Genomic DNA, 22,344 nt, shown 5'->3' with positions numbered 1-22,344 from the left:
ATTTGATGTCGAACACCATACAAAGTCTTTCAGTCGAAGGCCATTGATGCATGCCTATCGCCGGAAACAAGAAACCTGCCATTGATGCATGCAAGATTCAAGGTACTGAATGGGTGTTTCTAAGTCGGTTTCGTGGATAATGAGCTGATGTCGACAAGAAGCGACTCATCGCAGGAGGGCCTTGATGTATCCCACATCAACGACACGAAACGAGTGTAGTGATTTTAGAGATGGAATTTGACTGATGACACAAGATTTAGGAATGGTGGTCATGAAAATGAAGGTTTATGGTATTGTAAAGGATGACTTCTCTTGAACATATCGGCAACACTGAATGAATTGGCAGCATTGACCCAAAACCAAAGTAATGGATGGTGTGATAGACCATAGGTATGATAACCATCAAGTAGATAACCCAACCCAAATAGTCTGAATGAATTGACCCAAAACCAAAGTAATCGATGGTGTGATAGACCATAGGTATGATAACTGTCAAGCAGATAACCCAACCCAAATAGTCACGGAGATGAAGTGAAAGTGTCATGTTCAAGAGCAACCTACTACCATAAAGTGGTTTTCCCCTTTTTCCCATTTTCCCCAGTCATTGCTGACTAGTACCTCTTTATTTTTATCAAGCTTAAGGATGATAACATATGCTTGTTTTAATTTCACCCTTTGGGCGAATCCATCACTATTTGATATTTTAATGAGTCTAGCGAAGGTGAAACTCGGCCTTGTCTAGATGGACAAGTTTGTCGCTATTTGATGTTTTAACGAGTTTAACGACAAAGATAACTCGGTCCTTTTCATGTTTAGAGAGTTTGAAAAGGGAAAAAAAGAAAACTCCACAAGTTATTTTTCGTAAATTAATCTCTCAAGCCCGAAAAAGCGTAAAATAATACAAGAGAGATATCATTTCCAATCCGTTAACGAGATGGAAAGGACAAGTGCTCGGTTTTTAACGAGGTTGACACAGTAAAAGAACTATCCTCATGGGTCAATCACAACTCATAAGAGGTCATGAAGGAGAGATCTGGTTCCAATGCCCCCAGTACATGATGTACAACATCACCGAATTGATCGTCAGTTGATGAAGGTATGGAACGGGTTGTCACATAATTAACACATGGCAGGGATGATACCATTGGTACAAAAGGAACACTTAGGGAAGATGGTTGACTGGAAGCCATATTTGGACCGGGAAATGAAAGCTGGTCGACGGTGAAAATTCTTCCTTCATGCGGGAAACACATCACTCGAAAGAGTGTGGAAACAATAGCTCCCATGTCATAAACATAGTCGTGCCTAAGAAGTAAATTGTAATCTAAATGGCCTGGGACTACCATCACATTTAGATAAATGATTTTTCCTCCCAAAGTAATAGGTAACTGAGGGAGGATCCCTAATGGTTGACTGGTTCCTCTGTTAAAACCCAACAGATTCTGGGTAACAGGCACAAGCGGCGGCGAACCAAGTGCTTGCCAAGCAGTTGAGGAAAGGATACTCACAAATGCACCTTCATCTATAATAGTGCCAGATACAATCATATTACAAACCTGTACTATGATCTGGAAAGGCACATAAGAAGGAAGATGGAATCCTGCCAGTCGATTCCAATCAAAGGAAGTGACCAGACTACTTGGAGGGGGTACCGTAGAAACGGGAGAATTAACCCCTTGAGTTACAAGAGCGGGAGGATTTTCCTCCTATCTTGATGGAACAGGAGGACTACCCCCAAGCTCATTAGAATCTGAAGAAACAAAAAGAACTTGAGTGGTATCATATTCACTCTCTTCGGGAAAGGTACGATTAACTGAAGGTGAAATTGGGTCAACTGTTACCTCGACCTATTGATTTGGGTCGGGTATAGACTCATAGGATTCACTTTCAGAGAGAGTGGGTTTGACCGATGGTTGATTTGAGTCAGTCAATTCATCAACTAGTGAAGGATTAAGGGATAGTCTCCTGTAACCAGATGGAAGTTGCTATGGTGAAGCATGATGGTTATCCAACACTTTTTTGGCTTCATCTAGATAGGGAAAAAGGTGAATGGGGTGATTCCCTTCACATAACCTACATGGAAACTTAACTTTACCCTTTTTCCTATGAACTTTACTACCACTAGTTGATGGTGTGTCACCAGCATGATCTCTAGAAGTTGATGACACAGGATGATGTGAACGAGAAGACCATTCTTCTAAGATTTGAGGAATATCAAGACAATTTCGAAGAAGATGGTCTCCCGCACAAAGTTTGCATGGATATCGAACTTTCTAAGGCTTGATGGACGGTTTCTCATCAGATGTTGCATTCAAAGCAATGGTTGCTTGATTGCCCCTCTGTGGAATTTTCTTCTTCTTCTTCTTTTTCTTCTTCTTCTTCTTTTTCTTCTTCTTCTTCCCTTTCTTCTTCTTCTTAGCCACCTGCTTACTAGTACCAATACTTTCACCAAGTGAAGAGGAAGAAGGGGAGGAAGAAACAACCGAGGAAGAAGGCAAAGGGTCAACTTTAGGATCAACTAGAGGTTGACTTTGTCTAGTTGGAGGAGTACTCGATTGCGGAGAAATCACGAAATTTTGAACCAAGGAGGTTGAAAACAACCATACTAGCAAGCCAATAGTAAATCCAGAAAGGGACAATGTAGCCATATATGGAGCACCAATATTTCCAAAAGGAGGAAAGGACTAGGATTCCTATCAAAAGGAATTCCTTGATCGGTGGACTCTAGATTTGTCGCCATATGTTTCAACCTAAGGTCAACTAAGGAGCAAGCGTGGAGGATGTTATCCACGGTAAATTAATTTTATTTTAATCAAAGTAACATAACAAAACAAAAAAGGGATAATCTAGACAAAAGGTTTACCAAGCAATTGTGAACTGGAGAATACCTCCCGGCGAACCGAGAAGTACGGGAAGGCAATCTCCCCGAATGTTGTGTTCGGTGTATCACAGTGTACAAGGTGGCTGACTCGGTTACCTAAGGATGGATAGCAACCTAGATTTGTCCTTCCATATATACCCAAAGGTACGTGGAGGCCCAGTCTGTATAAGCGTTGTCTAATGCAAAACCGCACAGTGAGAGCATTCCCATATACTTTACGTACTGTAACACTGCCCTATATACCCGAAGGTACGTGGACGAGCTATGATATACTCATGTACATGGAATGAGTTATCACACTCGAGATGTATTGTAGACAAGTTAGCAACAACTACTTTGTTTTACGATGCTGGAACACGTCTCTAGCCTAGAACCACTAAATGTTTTTCGTTAGGTGACATTGCTTCATTAGGTAAATTCAGATAAATTTTAAGTTGATCTTCTTTAGAATTTTACTTTCAAGGTTCACCACATGATGTACATTTACAATTCCTAAAATGCAACTAATATGATAAGCATTCGTTCCATTCAATTTAACAATGAAAATCCTTAGCTAGTAGGGATAGAGCAATCAGATGTTTGACAAAGAGCAAAGAGCACATCTAATGCAATTTCCCTAGACATTCCTTTCAAGCATTCACAAACTACAATATGAACGATGCAAATTTTTCTTTCCGAATCCCTTAATGTTATGATGAACAAAAAGGAAATATGCACATACAATCAATCAATATTTAATAAGAACGAAGACTTTTACGACAGTTTTGTTTCAATGGAAATGAAGACTTTACGACACTTTCTCTCAAACGAAGATTAATCAACTATATTCTAACTTTGACTATAGATTGATAATGACAAAGAAAACATTAAGAAGCATTAGTCAATCAAGTCAAAGTAGGGCTAGATAAGGAGATAAAAAACTTGTTCTCTGAGACAAGACATTCATTGATCAATCAGCAAGAAAACAAGCAGAGAAAAGTTGGCAAAAAACACATTCTAAAGGTGAAAATTTTCCCTAAGGTGGATAAACGTAGGTCAAAGAGGGCCTAAGTGTGCTACAGAGCACTGTCTCTCACTCAAGGGTGCTCTGTAAAGCATTGTCCCCTGACCAAGCCTGCGCTGACTCTTGAGAGGCCACTCAAGAGCCATCTAACCTCAATATTTGACCAAAATTCAATGCAAAAGGGTTGAAATACAATCAATGAACACAAGTAGGGTCTACAAGAATGTCTTAGGAGGTGAATAAGCTATTAGGAAAGGTGATAGTTCCCAAGTGGAGTCACCAATTTGTTTTGGAGAATTTAGTATCTATGGAAAAATATTAATTCCCTAGATAAGTAGTTGTATCTAGAACAACAGTTTAAAGTGTTTTAGATTTTTCCTATAAGAAATAGATAAGATGAGAAGATATAAGGCCTACTTGTAGTTCTGTTTTCCTCTCGTCTCCCTTGTATCGATTCCATCGCTCCTTCCCGTACTTAATTAGCTTGAGAAGTACCCTGTAAACACAACAGAAGACAAAAACCAATCAAAACATACGATCTATTGAATATAAGTGAAAGGAATCAGATACAATTCACAGACATTAGCATTATGAAACAATACAAACATATGGGAAAAAGGTTCAAACACTCTATTAGATAGAAGAAGGAATTACAACCATTGGTGTCTGATTCAAAGCCATTCCTCTAGCTTGGATCCCATCCACATCACATCAAAAGCATGACAAACTTGTAGCATCATAATACTTTATTCAAAGCCAAATCTCATAGCAGCATTATCTCCTTACAATTCAATATAATCCAGCCCCTGATCACTTAGATGAGTGGTCAATTTATAGGAAGATGAAGGAGTTTTTGTCATTAATGGTGGCATTGAATGGCCTTCCATACTTAGAATTATTTCCATGGAGGAAGGGATGAGAGGATAGGATGCACCTTACCTCATTCCTCATCAATTTTCGAGCTCATAGGAGTTGATAAGTGAGGGAAACTTCTAAATGACTCCAAAAGATAAGAATATTCCCCAAACCCCATGTGAATTTTTCTCATTCTCACCCAGTGCAGGTGAAAAGATGCATAAGTGCTCTGCAGAGCACCCTGGTAGTGGACTTAACTAATCTGCAGTGCACCTTCATAAGGGCTTACCTGCGCTGGTCCCTCTAGAGGCTATTTCTGGATGTCTTCAAGTCATGAAACTGTCTGGGAAGGAGGCATTCAAAGGGGTGACTTGTTTAGGGCATGAAGAAACAGAAATTAGGGTTTAATGAGCCCTAAAACACTGATCTGGATGTTGGGATTTGATGTGCCCAAATGGATCTGTAACAAGGACAAATGGCAGATAAGGGAAATATAGTTGTGTTTACATCAACTAAGTGTAATTTTATGAATGAAAGTATTTGGAAAAGTCATAATAAGAGGATACAAAAATCGAGACAAATTGTATGTGTTTGAAGATCAGAATTCTCATAGATATGAGAAAGGATCAGACTTAGAGGAAAATAATATTTTTCCTATTGCAATCTCTTATTCTTAAATGAATATTTATAACATTGATTGCAGACGTGGTGAGAAGTTCTTAACCTCATGAAAAAAAGAAGATGGTTATCATGTCCTCACGGTCAGTGATGTGTAATATCAAGGGGAGTAATACATATTAATTCCCATGGTTGTTTTTAATTTTCATGTTGCTTATACTATTGACAGTGTCTCTGGTGAAGTAACAGTAAACAGGTACAAACATAACAAACTCAGGGGGAGCTGAAAATGTGAAATTTTAGTATTTCACCTTTTGTATGCGGATATTATGGAGAAAAAGTGTGTGTATATGTGAATTTTATGCTACACAATTGCATATATTTTGGTTTGATGAAGAAATAATGGGACAGACTCAGGAAAAGGGTCTGATATGCTTCAAGTCAATTATCAATTTCCTTTTATGTTATGATGGTTGAAGGTTACAGTTTGTTGATGCTATTTGAAAGTTCTTTTGGCTTGTATAAGTTTTTGATGACTTGATGTATGACTGGTTGATGATGATGCCTTGATGATTCTTATTGATATATGAAATGATATGATCAGATCTAACAGTGAACAGTTGGCACAAGTTTAGGGGGAGCATTTTATATGCTTCTAATAATGCATTGTTGGCATTATGTTTGCTTCATACCTAATGATTCTTTGGTGTTGTTGCTTATGTTGATGAAGTTCTTGAATGATGAATTTGCTATGATGAACAGTTGATTATGTTGCATATTGATGAAGTGGTGTTGGTGTGATAAATATTCTTATGAAGAATTTGGGCCAAGAAAATGATGTTGTGAAGACATGGTCATATGCTACTGCTACATTTGTTGAATAATACTTGGAAACATGGCATATTGAAGAATGATGCTACATTGTCCTATCTTATGATGATTCTCACTTATGATGTTGTGACTACATACCAGGTCATAGGTTGATGATATTGAAGCTACATTGTTCTATCTTATAATTGATGATGAGTTGTTGCTGACAGATGTCTATGGTGCATATCATATATGGTGTATGATAGTTGTTGATGACTATCATGGTATTTTTGGGGTCTTTGGTCTTGATTATGAATGTCTTATCTATAATTTAATGTAAAGGTCATGTAAATACCTATGATGTACTCATTGTAAAATTCAATCATGTATGGACTATTGTGGTCAAGTCATTTTTGAACATGTGATGTAATTTGTAATCCAAATGTGTTTGGGAAGTTGATGTAATAATGATGTCAAATATGTAAACCCATTGTAAGTTTGAGTCCTTGGTGATAGAGTCATAGAGTCATGTACTTCATTGTCAAAGATTTTGACATGTGCTCAAGAGAACATGATCAAATATTTCAACATGTGCTCAAGGGGAGCATGGTCAGTGTTCATATTCAACAGTTCAAACATGGAAGTCTTCATTCAACATTGGTCATCCATTTGCCCTTGATGTCAAAGGGGGAGAGTAACTTGGTGTTTGGGTTGGTGGTTGAAGAGTAGCTTGATGTTTGGCTTGATGTATTTACAGGTTGTGGTGACCAAACACCAAAGTGGTTGCCATCAAGTCCAAAGGGGGAGATTGTTGACATTATGAATTAGGTGTTGTCCTTGATGGCAACCTACCTGATGAGTTGTCCTTGAAGACAAGCTAAATGGAAACCTACTTAATGAGTTGTCTCTTGATGGAAACCTAATTGTTGAATATGTAAATAGGATGTGACATAGTGTTTTACAAATGTGACACAGTGTTTCAGGTGGAGTATGGTTTTGACCTGTGGTATTGAAAAAGGCTAAGATATATAAGGTGATGAAGATCAAAGTGGTGAAAAATAGTGTAGTGTGTGCAAGTGATGGAAATATTATGAATAGTTAGATCTAAAGAAAATATGCATGTTATGGGTTATTGATGCTTTTCTTGATTTAAACTAAGTATGCACCCGGGATTTTGATGATGGATCAGATCTAATAGATCTAAGATGACAATCATGATTATGAGATGATATGTTTTGTGTTAACACATGATTTTTCTATGTATGCCAAGGTATGGGTATGTCTGAATTTCTGTGTTGCAATGAAGATTTGAGTCTGAATTTGCATATTTGTATGTGGATTTTATAGCCTGCAAGGCATGTACACACGTGGATATGTTTCTGGTAAGCCGCGTACATGCATGTTTGGTTCCTAAAAAGTGCATACACACAACTATGATTTGAGGAAAGAGTGTACAGAAAGTAGGGTTTTTGATGAAAGGATGTTTGATCAAGTTTATCAGTTCTGACGTATTTTTGTTATTTGTCAATGAAGTCTTCTTATTGATCTGGGTTTAAATAATTATGTTTTGATTATGATTGATTGATTGAAGAATATTGAGATAACTTGCTAATTATGATTGAAGATAAGAGACTATTCTATGATTGGTTCAGAATGTTGCAGTAGATCTAAGTATGATTCAGTGTTTGTTTCAAAATGACAGTGGTCCAGTTTTCAGTTTACAAAAGTTTAAGATCTGTATGCGAGTATGCTTCATGAAAGGCACGTACACACGCAGGTTTTCTATGGAAAAGTAGCATATACATTTTGACAGATGGTTGATCAGGGTTTGCAGTAACAAAATATGGTTTATGTGATATGCAGTATGATGGTTGATGTTCTGGTTACAGTGATCTGACTGATTGGTTGAGTTTTTATTGAGTTTCAGTTGATTGGGTTTTAATGATTGGTCAATTCAATTGTGTCAGAATTTGATAATTGAGTTATAGTGACGAGTTACTGTTTGATTATTGATATTGAGCTTAAATGTTGGTAGTGGTTCCAGTCTGAAAATTTGATGAAACTTGGCCTACAAGTTATGATGTGTTGTAGCAGGTGGATCCAATATGAAAATTTATGAAACATGGTCCCTGGAGTTGAGGGAGTTAGAGATTCCTTCCAATAGTATCTAGTAAATCGGATCAAGTGGTTGGAGCTCCCTTCCAGTAGCAGTTGGAGAAAAAGTGAAAGTTGTAGCCTTCAGTAGGTTGGTGCCTGCGTACTGGTACAAGTTTACGCCAATACAAGAGCCAGGGGGTTGGAGCTCCCTTACAGTAGCTTCTGGAGAACAAGTAAAGGTTGTATCCTTCTGCAGGTGGGTGCCTACATACTAGTATGAGACTGCACCAATACAATATTGTAAAAACCTTTTCTTTATATTAAAAGAAGACAAAGACAACAATAACAGGCGGTTTTTTCCCACATTGGGTTTCCACCTTAAATCCTGGTGTTCATATGTGTTGCTTATGTGTGATGGTTTATTTTGTTCTTACTACACATGGTTACTGTCTATCTAATGTTTAATAAAGTACTGATGCACTGGCTAAAGATAAATAGATGATGAATTAACTGAAACATAAGCTTACTGGATGTACTCTAGGTGTCTTAAGAACAGTCGCTTGCACACACGGGTACCTTTTAGTAAAGTTGCATAGAAAAATCAGAATATGAAATGAAAAGATTGTGATTTTGAAAATACTGATTCACCCCCCCCCCTCTCAATATTTTTTCAACAAGCTATATTTTCTCAACTATCGAACAAAATTCTCTCGACATAATGAAATGCCTCTTCCTCCTAGTGGTGTGTTTATAACATAGCTTGGTAGCCTACTAGTGGTTAAGTTTGACTACATCAACTCTTAACTAGAGTTACAATATAGACTCTTATAGAGTCTTTTAAATCACAAACATGTCGCTATCCCCTTTTCCATGAATAATGGTGGCTGACACGACATCCTCTCGAACCATGTTGGTGAAAAAAAGAAGGTAAACTTATGAGTGGCATAAATTTTGCATATGGACTTTGATTGACGTTTTTTTTGTGATTTTGGAAATATCTTTATGTGTAGAATAGCATGAAAAGGTGCAACGCTAAAGAGACAAAGTTTTACCCCCAAAAAACATTGTTTGATGCCTCAAAATTCTCCCAGAAGGTTTCAGACCTCATTTTGCCAAACTGGGTCCCACCGGTAAAATGCTCTAATGAGTTGACTCCTCCACTTTTTCCACTCTGAATGCATTGAGATGGATAGAAAACAATATAATGATCCAATTCAGATCATAAATATGGATGAAATCATGAGATGATGAAGTATAACTAACACAGGGATGGCCAGCTAAAAAATGTCAATAGGCTACTACAGATGGCTGAAACGAGTTGAGACTTCCCTTGAACACATAGTGACATGACACTATAGTGACTCGGTAGCATGAATAATGAGCACCATGTGATATCGTGTGACAATGTAGGAGGGAATTGAAGCACGTCCCATATGACTGGAAGAGTAACCAGCAGGAGGAGTAAGTAGACTCATATGGATGGTACGGCTCCTAGGAAAGATAAAACCAAACTATGAGATAATGATGTAGACAAGTGCCATGTTCAAAGGTGATACGATTGACACTTCCATTTGGATGATCAATGGAGATGAATGTTCCCTTCCATTTCTCTTTTTAAGGTTCCTTTTTCATAAATTCAATCCCCCAAGCCCATAAAATAGATAAAAGTATACAATGGAGAACTTGTTATCCATAGTAAACTAGAGTATTCCTTTTTGTAACTAGTCTACTCAGTCTAGAAAAGGGTTAAAATTATACTAAATAGACGACCCTTCAAGTACTTTAACGAGCATGAAGGAGAAAAGTGCACTCAACAATCTTTTCTAAATTAAGGAGTCTGAAAAGAGCTTAAAGGAAACTCCTCCTGGAAGAACAAGTGGTATAAGGGGTAGAAACTCGTTCCAGTTGTGATGGAACTACTCATGACATAAAGAGGATAAGAGGTTGGCTCATAAGGTCACTCATAGTAGCGGTTCCTCCAAGGAAGGAAAAAACACCAAGTGAAAATGAATAGCAGGCCAAACAGACGATGACAGTGTAATGAGAAAACCATGACTCATCGTGCAAAAATAGGATGATAAAAATGGAAATCATGAGGGATAAGGCGGTGGAATTATCTCGGGGTATAGCTAGAAATATGACAAAGAAGAGGACATGAGGTTCATATTCTAGGCCATGGCAGGTCAAAAGGAGGGATTTCGAAAGGAGAATAAAATTGATTGCATGGATACCAAGATGGAAAAAGGGTGTTATACTAGGGCATCCATGTATAGGTAAGCTCTAATGCCAAGCTACAATGTGCATAGAGAAGAGTGGCTAATGTTGCAACTTGACAGGGTCGGACCTAAGGCACAATGATGGCAGAGAAGAGTGGCTAACATCGCAAATTGACAGGGTCATACCTAGGGCACGATGATGGTACTACCAGTCAATAATGTACAAGTGATGGTGATATATGACATGTTTTCACCTATCATACCCTCTTGTGATTATGACAAATGGTCTTATTTTCCATCCCTAGTACTAAAAAGGATGGGTGCAATCTTGGATAGTGAAAGGAAAAACCAAAGTCTTAAATCCAAAGGGAAAGCCAAAAAGGGAAAGCCTAAGTCTGAAAGTCAAAAGGGATGGTTGACCATCGGGGTATGGTATCGAAAGGATTGGTCAACAACGTAATTGGGATTTTGAGATATCAGAGGTCGAAAACAAGGGAAAGCCGAAATTTGGAGTTGAAATCAAAAGGGGAAGGTCAACCATCTGGATCCCGATTTCAAAAAACGATCAGCACATCAAAACTTGCATTTCGATGGGTCAATAATTTCAAAACTTCAAAGCATCAGAGTTTCGTAAATCCTTAAAAATAGGAACTCTTTTGAAACCATCAAGGGTCATGGAGCAAGGGAAATACAAAGGAAATCATCGCAAGACCAAGGACACCAAGGACCTTTTCTCTCTCCTCCAAGAAGACACATGGAAGATGGTGATTGGCCCCAAGATGAAGTTAGTGTGAAGTGGTCGTACCAAGACACATGGTAGTCAGTTTCAGCATTTTTAGGTGGCCTAGTGGGGAAATTCGTGTGACACATGTCACCACTTCGAAGATGCCACATGGAAATGATGACATCAACATGACGTGACCATATCAGAGATTGGAAATATCAGAACTCCTTTATAAAAGTTTCGATGAGAGGGATTCCGATGAGGACTAACACGTGGTCGTGAGAGATACAAAGAACCCAGAGCGGAGAGAAGGTTTAGCACCTAAGTGCTATGGAGAAAATCGGGGATGGAGATATTGAAACTCCGTGGTACAAGTATTTTGAAAAAGTTATGATGCGTAGAAAGATCCAACAATAAGAATAGTGACTAGTCATAGGGACCCAAAAGGACTAGGGTCGCAGAGCAGGGCTAACACCTAGGTGTTATAGAAGTACATCGAAGGCGAAGGATTTTGTAAATGTGTTGTAAATAGATTTTGAAGAACTTCCGAGGAAGGGAGCTTCGATGCATTGATAGCTCATGGTTGTGGGATACGTAAATGAACCAAGGGTGGAAGAGAAATTACAAAGAGAAATAGGCCCCCAACAGGAGCCTGAAGGCCTTAGCACCCAAGTGCCAAGCCTCTGGTCATGGCACCTGGTTCTATGGTGGAGCTGCGATAAGAAGACCAATAAAAAAGGGGCTAAGAGCATCAGAATTTTATGATTTGGTAACTTATATTTTATTAGAGTTACAATGGACAAAGGCTCCAATACCGCAACACCTAAGCACTACACCGGTGGTCACAAGCAAAGGCCCCATGGAGGAAAAACAAGAAGGGGGCTAAGGAAATTAAGGAGATGAAATCCAATCAGGACTTCATGATTCATAATATTCTTTTAAATAAAGTTACGATGCATGGGGGCTCCAAGATATCGAATGCAATGTTGTGTGAAAGCCTTTGGTCACAAGCAATGGTTCTATTGTGAATAAGCAATAAGGAGTTAAACAAAAAGGATATAGGGGCATCGGCATGTTGTGATTTCGTAACATTATTTTGATAAGAGATACGATACATTAAGGCTTGATACTACATTACGGAGAGTATGGAATATGGATGGGTCGGCAGATAAGCTACATAACACCTCTAACACCACCGCACTCAATCACATCCAACTCCAAAAAGGGGAAGTTTCAAGCTCTTAAAGGGAGAAAGCGACAGGCGAATTGGCTAGTAACCATGGAGGAATATCGTGGCAGAGGCGTCACTTGATCGAAGGAAATCAGAGGAATCAGAATTGGAGATATTTTCCCGTGTCGATCAGGACACCTCACATTTTTCATGTTTTGTTAATTTTCCATTTTCTAGAAAAGAATCAAATTCGTTATGTAATTATTGGGACAGATATGACATTCACACGCTCAGACAATTGGTAGTTTAGACAACTATATCATTTTGGGATATTTTGTAATTGTTGTTAGATCTCTCTCCCCTATATAAGGGAGGAGGAAACTCATTAGAATGGTTCTAAAATTCCATTCTCATGGGTTAGAATTCTTTCTTTCCAAATATTATGATTTTTGTTTACAGAGAGAGAGGTTCCAGTTTTTGGTTCAATTGCTTGTTCATGAGGTGGTAATTGTTATACAAATTTCAACAGCTTGAGTCTATGATATGGACTCCATTTTTTAATACTAATGATGAAGATTTGGTGATTCCAAGGATAGAAATTTGTAGTATGTGTTCTTCCTCTGTATTTTACTTCATATTGTTTCTCTTCCTCAGAAATTGTGTAAGTTGTAGTTGTTGGATTCACTCATAAATCATGGATTTACTTATGTTATATTATAGCGGACAATACCTATGAGATTGCAGATTTACTATGTTATACTATAGCAGAAAGTACCTATGAAATATTGAGCTGGAAACCTTAAAATATGCTCCATAATTTCTGCACTTCATTTCCTTATTCTTTCATGGTTCTACTGGGATTTATTGCTTAGGATTATGGGTCTGTCCAACCCTCTGTGTTGAATTCCTTCCTTATTTTCCTCCTTCCCATCTTTACTACAATGACAAATTGAGTTGCATTTATCATGTTTAGTCCACCAGAATGAGAAATTTATTCTTGGGATGATCTATATTGTTTATGTGTGTGTTTGAATATACCTTTGTGAAAGGTAATTGAACGAGATTTAAAATCATTTTTTCATTTATCTCTTGAGCATCAATGAATTATCTTCAAGAGACACTAAGATGTCCTAGGCACTAACCTATCCTCAACCCAGGGGTTTTCTCTAGGAGCGACAACATATTTTGGCATCGTTGTTGGGGACGAATCATAATATTTTCCCTGGTTACGACATTTTCTACATTCCTTTTGTTAGGTGAGTGAAGGAAGCATGGATTGAAGATATCTCATCTTAGCAACCCCTCTATTTAATCTCGTGTTTCATCACCCTAACTTTCAAAATGCCTCATAGTCGCTCTAACACTTCTCAACAGAAAACTCCTCCTATATTTGACCCTGAAAGAATCATATCCAGAAGAGTTTGGAAAGAGAGGACCCCTATTACTCTAGATCCTACAATATATTTTCCTGAAGTGTCGACTTCCACCTCTCAAAAAGTTGAGATAAATTGCTATGAGTCATCTATCAAATCCTTGGGATATTCAGAAGAACGATACCAATTGTTTGGCTCATTTCCCTCCAAAGTTGTATCTAAAGAATCTTTGTCAGTTTTCCTCCTCTCATATTCCCTACCTACCTAGAACCCAAAGAAGTCAAATATATCCTCATATATAGTCCCACTCAGAGCATTTCTAGCACTCCATCTCAGCTCCATACAACCATAATCCATACAATACCTCAACCAGACCCTATGGTAAATCTTCTACCCCCTCCATTCCAAAACATGGTTGTCCCTGGTTTTCTACTTAATAGATATGATCCACTGAACTTGCCATAAACTCTGAATGGGTATGTCACAAGATTACCTTAAAAATATGCCAAGATTCACTAGATGTGATGATGTTTCAACCCAAAAAATTATAGATATTTTTTTTTTTCCATTTGTTGAGAATATGAATGTAGAACATATGTATGTAGTACTGAGACTCTTTGTTCAATCCTTAGATGGAGAGACAGGAAATGGTTCAAGACTCTACCAAATGATTCAATTAATACCTGGGAGGAGATGGAGAACGCTTTCATGTAGAAATGGGAGAAGAAAATGGACTATGGCTATATTTTTATAGAATTTAATGCAATTAAGAAAAAACATAATGAAGATGTCTCTGAATTTATAAGGAGATTTAATAAATTATATAATAGCCTTCCTGCCGAAATTAAACCTCCACAGGTTGTTGCCAAAGTGGTTTATGTTGGATCCTTTGAAATAGAGTTTGGGTTTATCCCCAGAGAAAGAAAGTCTCGTACTCTGGACCAAATCCAAACAAATTCCCTGGAAGTTGAAGCAAATTTCACCTCTATGTGAAAGTGGAAAGGGAAAGTGGAATATGGTGACAGGAGGAGAGGAAAGGGAGAAGCCAACTCTTCAAGCCTTGTAAAGTAAACTCAAGAACAAAAGTTAGAAGAGATGAACAAGCTAATAAGGAATTTGTCTAACATACCTGTAAAGCTGGAGTTGGAGAACAAAAACCCCCCTCGACAAAGTCAAACAACTCCTAACATGAATTTTAATCCTCAATACAGGAGGTTGCCTTTGCATCTCTTGAAAAGGGAGGGAAAGGATCAACATGAACACATTCAGCCTCCTTTGTACCTCGAAGATGATCCTGAGGAGACTATTGAAGAAACCATAGAAGTTCAAGAAAATCAGTTCCCTTCTCTCTCAGAGGGAGAAAATTAAATAGAAGCCCATGAAGGAGAAGGGGATGATTTGGAGGTCCCACTAGATGATGATTGGATAGATAGTTATTGTAAACAGTTTGTTGATTTCATGCGAACCCAATTACCCAGGAAATATGATCTCAGGTCATCTAGGAAAAGGTGCAGGGGGGGAGATAAAAATGAAGAAACTCTTTATCCAAGTTTCCCTAAGATAACAAATAAAGGGAAGAAACCACTCAACCATGTCCCACCAACTAAGAAATAATCCTCCCATCCCATTCCAAATGAGTCTCAAGCCTCTAAAATAGAGCAATTTCCCCCACCAATGAAGCCAATATGCAACGAGGATAAAGCACCTGTTGAGTATGCTAAAATTGATAAGAATCCCTTTGAATAAATTATTGAAACAACCCTAGTATAAAGCTCAAGTGTCTCAGTTTATGAGTTCACCCACCACTACCCCCTTGCAAGATAGCCTTAACCTTCAAGAAGAGAGGCATATGGTTGTGTTTGGACCCCATGTGGAGGAGCAGGACCCTTCCACTCCTCCATTCTATGTCACCTTGGTAATTCATGACCTACTACTACATAATTGTATGCTTGACTCAGGAGCATCTCACAACTTAATGTCATTATCTGTGATGGAATAGTTGGGACTGCAGATAACAAAACCATACAAAGACCTATACTCCTTTGATTCCAAAAGAGTAAAGTGCTTGGGTATGATCAAGGATCTAGTGGTTAATTTGGATCAAATCCCAGCAAAAAGTGTGGTAATGGATATTGTAGTGGCAGATATCCCTACAAGATTTGGTATGCTTTTTTCTAGGTCATGGGGAATGAAACTTGGGGGTTCCATTAAATTGGATTTAACCTATGCTACCATTCCTGTGTTTGGTGGAGAAGAGCATCGACTGTACAAGGAATCTAGATTTGTGAAGACAATTACAAGGGCAAATTGTTCAAACAATGCTCCTGTGTATGGTAAGGAGAAGGATTTTTCTTGTTTATTGTTAGAAGAAGACGATCAAATCATGGGAGACACCCAGGTGGAATGTACAACTCAGCTAAGTAAATAATCATTGGAGCATGACAAGGTATGAAAATTATATTTTGATGGTGCTTATTTTAGAGAAGGAAATGAGGTAGGTGTGTTGTGGGTGTCTCCAGAAGGAAACCTGATCTCTCTCTCTTTCAAGATGGCGATTGAAGCCACAAACAATGTTGTTGAATATGAAGCTTTTTTGTTGGGGATGAAAGTTGCTAAAAACCTTAACATCGGGTGCTTGAATGTGTTTGGGGATTCAGAACTGGTGGTGAAACAAATAAAAAATCAGTGTACAACCAAGCAACCAAGATTGAAGACCTACAGGAATGGAGTATGCGACTTGGTCGAAAAAAACTTCTTAGATTTCAATATTCAGTTTCTGCATAGCGACATGATAGGATGGCAAACACCTTGGCTATCACTACTAGCAATTTTAAGCCTCCTCAAAATCCTTTACTCAAATATGAAGTTGAGGTTAGGTATAGGTTGTCGGTACCTGACAACGTGAAGTACTGGCAGGTTTTTGAAGATGAAGAACATATCAAGCACTTCATGGAGGTCGTTGGAGAATTCTCAAACTCGGTGATTGATCAAGAGGACGAGGAAATGACATGTGAACATGTTGAAGCCCCGAAAATCGGGTCTACAACAAGGGGGATACCCACCCGGTTCGGACCTTGGTTAGCAACTCCTTTTCCATTTGGTATAGTGGGTCCAACTGGGGATATGGGACCAGTTTCCCAATTTATGTGTGTGTGTTTGAAGGATTGATATTTCTCTTTCTAAAAGTAACTAAATGAGATGCTCTAATTCTAACTCTAATCTAATAACATGCAAATTGTATTCTAATAAGCAGAAATATCTAAATCTACACTAACCCGAGGTGTAATCCTTCTGTTATGCTATCTAAAACGATTCCAAATAACAATTGGTAATAAATATCATTCAACTGTTATGAGAAAAGAATTCAATAGAGATGAACTACTTCGTATAAAAAATTAGATGAAACAGTTGTGAAAAACATATCGCATAATAAGCTATTCATACATTAAGCATAAATAAATAGCTATCACCGTACAAAAGTGCCAAATGATAACTCAAGCATTCACGCATCAATATATAAACAACTAAACATGAATATCACTTTTAACACAAAGGCAGAAATAGTTAAGAGATAAAAGTACCATTTATAACTAGTCCTACTCATGAGCTTCAAGTGATAATGATTTATCTCTTCTTCATCCAACATCCACTAAGAGTACAGAAGTGCAACATCAATAGCAGATATTAAATGCAGATATCAATAAATCCTGTTCCATTCATTCATCAAAACCTCCTCAGAGGGTACAAAAGTGCATGTTCTGGGGATAAGTTTTTGGCAAATTTCAAGACCCTTCTCTAAATGCATGAGAAGGGTTTAAATACTACTAACTAAATATAAAAATAACTTATTACAAAAATGTAGGATACGGTTTAAATGACCGTCCTCTTTTCAGGCAAAAATAAAACGAAATTAAAACTAAAACTGAATCTAAAACTAAAATTACTAACTATTTTTGTATCTGCTCCTTGAAGTCGCATACGTTCAGCATTTGTTTGAGAAGAGTCAGCTATCCAACTTCCGATTTTAGCTATGCTGCGAAAACAGAATCGGCAAGAGCTGGCGCCATCTTCTCGGCAGAATTGATGATACACTTGATAGTCATCCACTGGTTGTGTGCCTTTACCAAGTACATCCAATAAGAATCCCAATTCAACTTGGTTAACCTTTGGATTGATTCTGCCTTTTCTTGAGCCTTCTGTCTCCAGTTTGTTTGTATTTGCTGTATTTTTGGTAGATACCATTTTGAAGATATTTCTGACAAATACCACTGGTTTTAGGATTCAAGTCTTACTTTTTACCTCTATCGTTGCTTTCTTACAAATTTTTGGGCTTACAGGTGACTGAGCAATTAGAAGCTTTCCTTTTCAAGAAGTTTTGCTCAGCGATGTGCGATTAGCTAATCGCGCATCAGAAACTACCTCTGTTTCTTGATCCGGGCTTCCTTGGTGCGTTTTTTGCCTTTTGCGCGTTTTCTTTTAGCGGATATAAAGCTCAAATTTTGTGAAAATAATGATTCCGTAAGCTCTTGACCCTGAGTTTTAAATTGTCTGTTTCTGATATCAGTGTTGTCCAGTATCCATTTAATCATGTCTGTGTATGGGAGAATTTTGGGCCTCGCCGCTATCCTGTGCAAGAACGAACAAGCTAGCTCTGTAATGGATGCCTCGGAAGAACCATGTGAGCCAGCAGTAGCTGTAACTTTCATTACTCTGGGATTTTCTTCCTCGAGTAGACTATACATGCCTTCCCAAGTAGAAATACCAGCGTCTCTGTTACAGGCGGTGTCTATATACAAGGGCGCCATTTCTTTCTCTTCAGAACTCTGGGCTTTGCCTTTCTTTCCCATGATATCCTGCGTACTGCTTTGTATATTTCTCTGCTCTCCATTCCTGCAATTTACAAGTGAAGTGAGAATAATGATAAGGAAAGGTGATGGGAAAGTTTTAAATGTCGAAGACGTATAAAATATACCACCTTACGTGAAATGACTTTTCGATAAGCATGAAACCATATTCCATATTCCATATTCCATTAATAACTGGCGCATAACCAGGTGTCGATTTATGGAAAATACTTCTTTTTGAACAACGAGCCCGAAAGATCTGCGATGAAGCGATTTTGCGATTTGCTTCGCAATATCGCAGATTGCAACATTGCAAAATCGCAACATCGCAGAATCGCAACATCGCAAAATCGCAACATCACAGAATCGCAACATCGCAGAATCGCAACATCGTAAAGTTGCTAGCTCGCTATATCGCATTGCTGCTCTATCGCAAAATCGCAATATCGCAGGAACATGACATATGACAATTTTCGTTAATCTGTTTTCTGCGAAATGCGATTTGCGATATGCGCCATCGCATATCGGCAATTTAAAGTTTTTCAATGTAAGTGGTCTTTGATGCATGCGATGCGATATATGTTTGTTGTCCCGTATCGCGATCTCGCAATGTTAGAATTCGGCTTGCAAGGTGGTATCCTGTTATCCTTTTGCGATGCGATATTTCCTAAGGAAAGATTTTGTCTTACCTTATCATAGAACTTAGATTTTTAGATTTTTCAAGGGGATTTTCCTAAGTTTATGATGGTAAGTTTTATTGAAAAAGGAAATTCAAGCACTAATTGATTTTTAAATTTTTAACTAAGGGTCCCCACTTATTTAGTATTAGGAATAACACTAAATAAGAAGGGGGGTTGTTGCTGGCCACAACAGAACAATAGGTCGGTCGGGAGGAAACCATTGTTGCTCACAAGATATTGCAGTTAAAGGGGAATACCATCCCTAGAGGATTGGTTCCATTGGAAATGATTTTTAACCTAAATGATGTGGCTACTAAGACAACTAAGCAATATCTGAGGAAGAGGTGGAGGATTTTAATATTGGCAACGAAAAATATCCAAGAATCATCAAATTAGCTAAAGTAGTTCCTAGGGAATACACAAAAAGGTATCTAGACCTTTTTAAGGAGTACATGGATGTTTTTCCCTGGTTATATGACGATTTAAATACTTTTTATCCTGGCATCATACAACAAAAAATTCCTTTAAAAATTGGGGTGAAGCCATATAAGAAGAAGCTCAAGCAGATTAATCCTCTATTGCACCCATTAATTGGAAAGGAGGTGAAGAAAATGTTACAAACTAAGATAATTGTGCCTTTAAGGTACTTTGATTGGGTAGCAAATTTGGTTCCTGTCAAGAAAAAGAATGGAGAAATAAGGTTGTGCGTAGATTTCAGAAATTTGAATAAGGCCTCGTTGAAACATAATTATTCTCTGCCAAAAATGGATTATATTATGCAAAGAGTGGTAGGGTCTGCCTAAATGTCCATGATGGATGGTTTCTCTAGATACATCCAAGTCATTGTACGCCATTAAGATCAGAGGAAAGCAACTTTACCTACACCATGGGGAATGTTTATGTATGCCAGAATGCCTTTCGGCCTTATAAACGCTGGAGCTACTTTCCAGAGAGCGATGCATATAACATTTGTTGGAGAGCGGGGTAAATTCGTAGTAATCTACCTAGATGACATAATTGTTTTCTCTGAGTCAGATGAAAAGCACCTCAAGCACTTGTAGCTCACTTTTGAAAAGTGCAAAAGGTATGGTCTGTCCTTAAACCCAAAAAAATATCAGTTTTCTTTAAGTGAAGGGAAGTTATTGGGCCACATTTTAGCAAAGCAAGGAGTGAATATTGATACCAAAAGGGTGGAAGCTATTAACAATATTCCATTACCAAGGAATAGGAAGGAGATTCAGGTTTTCTTGGGCAGAATAAATTTTCTGAGGAGATTCATACCAAACTATCGTGAAATTGTTAAAGAAATTACAAAAATGTTGAAGAAAGACAGGGAATTCAAGTGGATCATAGAAACCCGTGAGTCATTCTCTAGAATAAAAAAAACTTTTGCAGAAGCCCCAGTCTTAGCTAGCCCAGACTATTAGAGGTCATTCCTCATTTTCTCTTTTGTCTCTCCTAACACAATGGCAATTGTTCTATTGCAAAAAAATAATGAAGGATAGGTAAAACCGATCACCTTTTTCAGCGAGGTGTTGCGATATGCAGAGCTAAAGTATAATATCTTAGAGAAACAAGATTATTCCTTGGTTAAATCCCTGAAGGCCTTCCGAATTTATGTCCTGCAACCCAATATAATAGCATATGTCCCAACTGTCGTTGTGAAAGACATTCTCGTGCAAGGAGACAGTGAAGGTAAGAGAGGCAAGTGGATTGCCAAAATTCAAGAATATGACATGGAGATCAAACCCACTAAGTTGATCAAGGGGTAGGGATTGGCTAAAATATTGTCTGAGGCTAACTGCTAGGGCCTGGATATAAATTTGTTGACAAATAAGGAAGGAAAAGGTGGAAGACTAAAGGAACAAAACAATATTGAGACCTCAATAAATAAAATCTGAATGAAGTACCTTGTCTCATAGTGGTATAAGTATCTGGTCCATTATTTACTTTTTCTGAAATTCCCTCTAAATTTTGACAAAGTTAAATACAGGGCATTAATGTTGCAAGCCCAGAAGTTTGTCATTTCAAATTGCCAAAAATACTGGAAGGACCCGCTGGGTATTTTTCTTTTATGCAAGGTGGAAGAAGAGACTAATAGGGTGATTGATGAATTTCATAATTGTGTCTATGGAGGAAATTACAGCTGGAGAGCCACAACCCATAAGATCCTTAAAGAAAGTTTCTATTAGCCCAAGTTGTTTGGTGAGGTTCATGCTTATGTCAAATCTTGTGGAAAATGTCAATTTTTTGTTAAGCAACAGAAGTTAGCACCCCTCCCCTTGATTCTTGTTTTTGTGGAGGATCCCTTCAAGTAATGGGGCTTAGAATTCATATGAGAAATACATCTAGCATCTAGCGGTCAACACAAGTGGATTCTTGCAGCCACTGATTATTTCACAAAATGGGTGAAGGCCATACCCAGCTAGAAATGAAACCGATGCAGTGGTCATTAAGTTTATGGAGGAAAATATCCTTACCAGATTCAGTTGTCCAAGGAAGATTATCACTGATAATGCTCAAGTTTTTAAATCTGCCAAGTTTCTAAGTTTTTTCCAAAAGTACAACATCATTGTGAGACACTCCACCACATACTATCCACAGTAAAATGGGCTAGTTGATTCTTCAAAAAGGACTTCAGTAAGGATTTTGAAAAAGACCATATCAAAAAATCATAAAAAATGGGACTCACAATTGAAGTTTGTTTTATGGGCTAGTAGAGTTACTACCAAGAGGTCAATCAGGAAGTCCCCCTTTGAACTAGTATATGGAAAGGCTACCATTTTCCTTGTCCAACTGATCATGCCAGTGGCTGAAATTCTACAAGATGTTGAGGAGGAGCCAAATTCTCTGACCAGGAGAATCAATTAGCTAGTAGAACTTCAAGAAACCAGGGGGGAGGTAACTCATAATCTGATTAAATATCAGGAAAAGATGAAGGCTCTTTTTGAAAAAAGGGCAAGGGACAGATCCTTACAACTAGGAGACTTGGTGCTCAGATGGGATGTTAGGAGAGAGGACAAAGGAAAACATGGGAAGTTTGATCCCTTATGGTTTGGACCTTTCAAGATA

This window comes from Pinus tabuliformis, chromosome 6, assembly GCF_031772625.1.
Source record: "Pinus tabuliformis cultivar Carrire ecotype Pingquan chromosome 6, CPIR1, whole genome shotgun sequence".
Lineage (NCBI taxonomy): Eukaryota > Viridiplantae > Streptophyta > Pinopsida > Pinales > Pinaceae > Pinus > Pinus tabuliformis.
Note: the sequence above shows the minus strand (reverse complement) of the source record.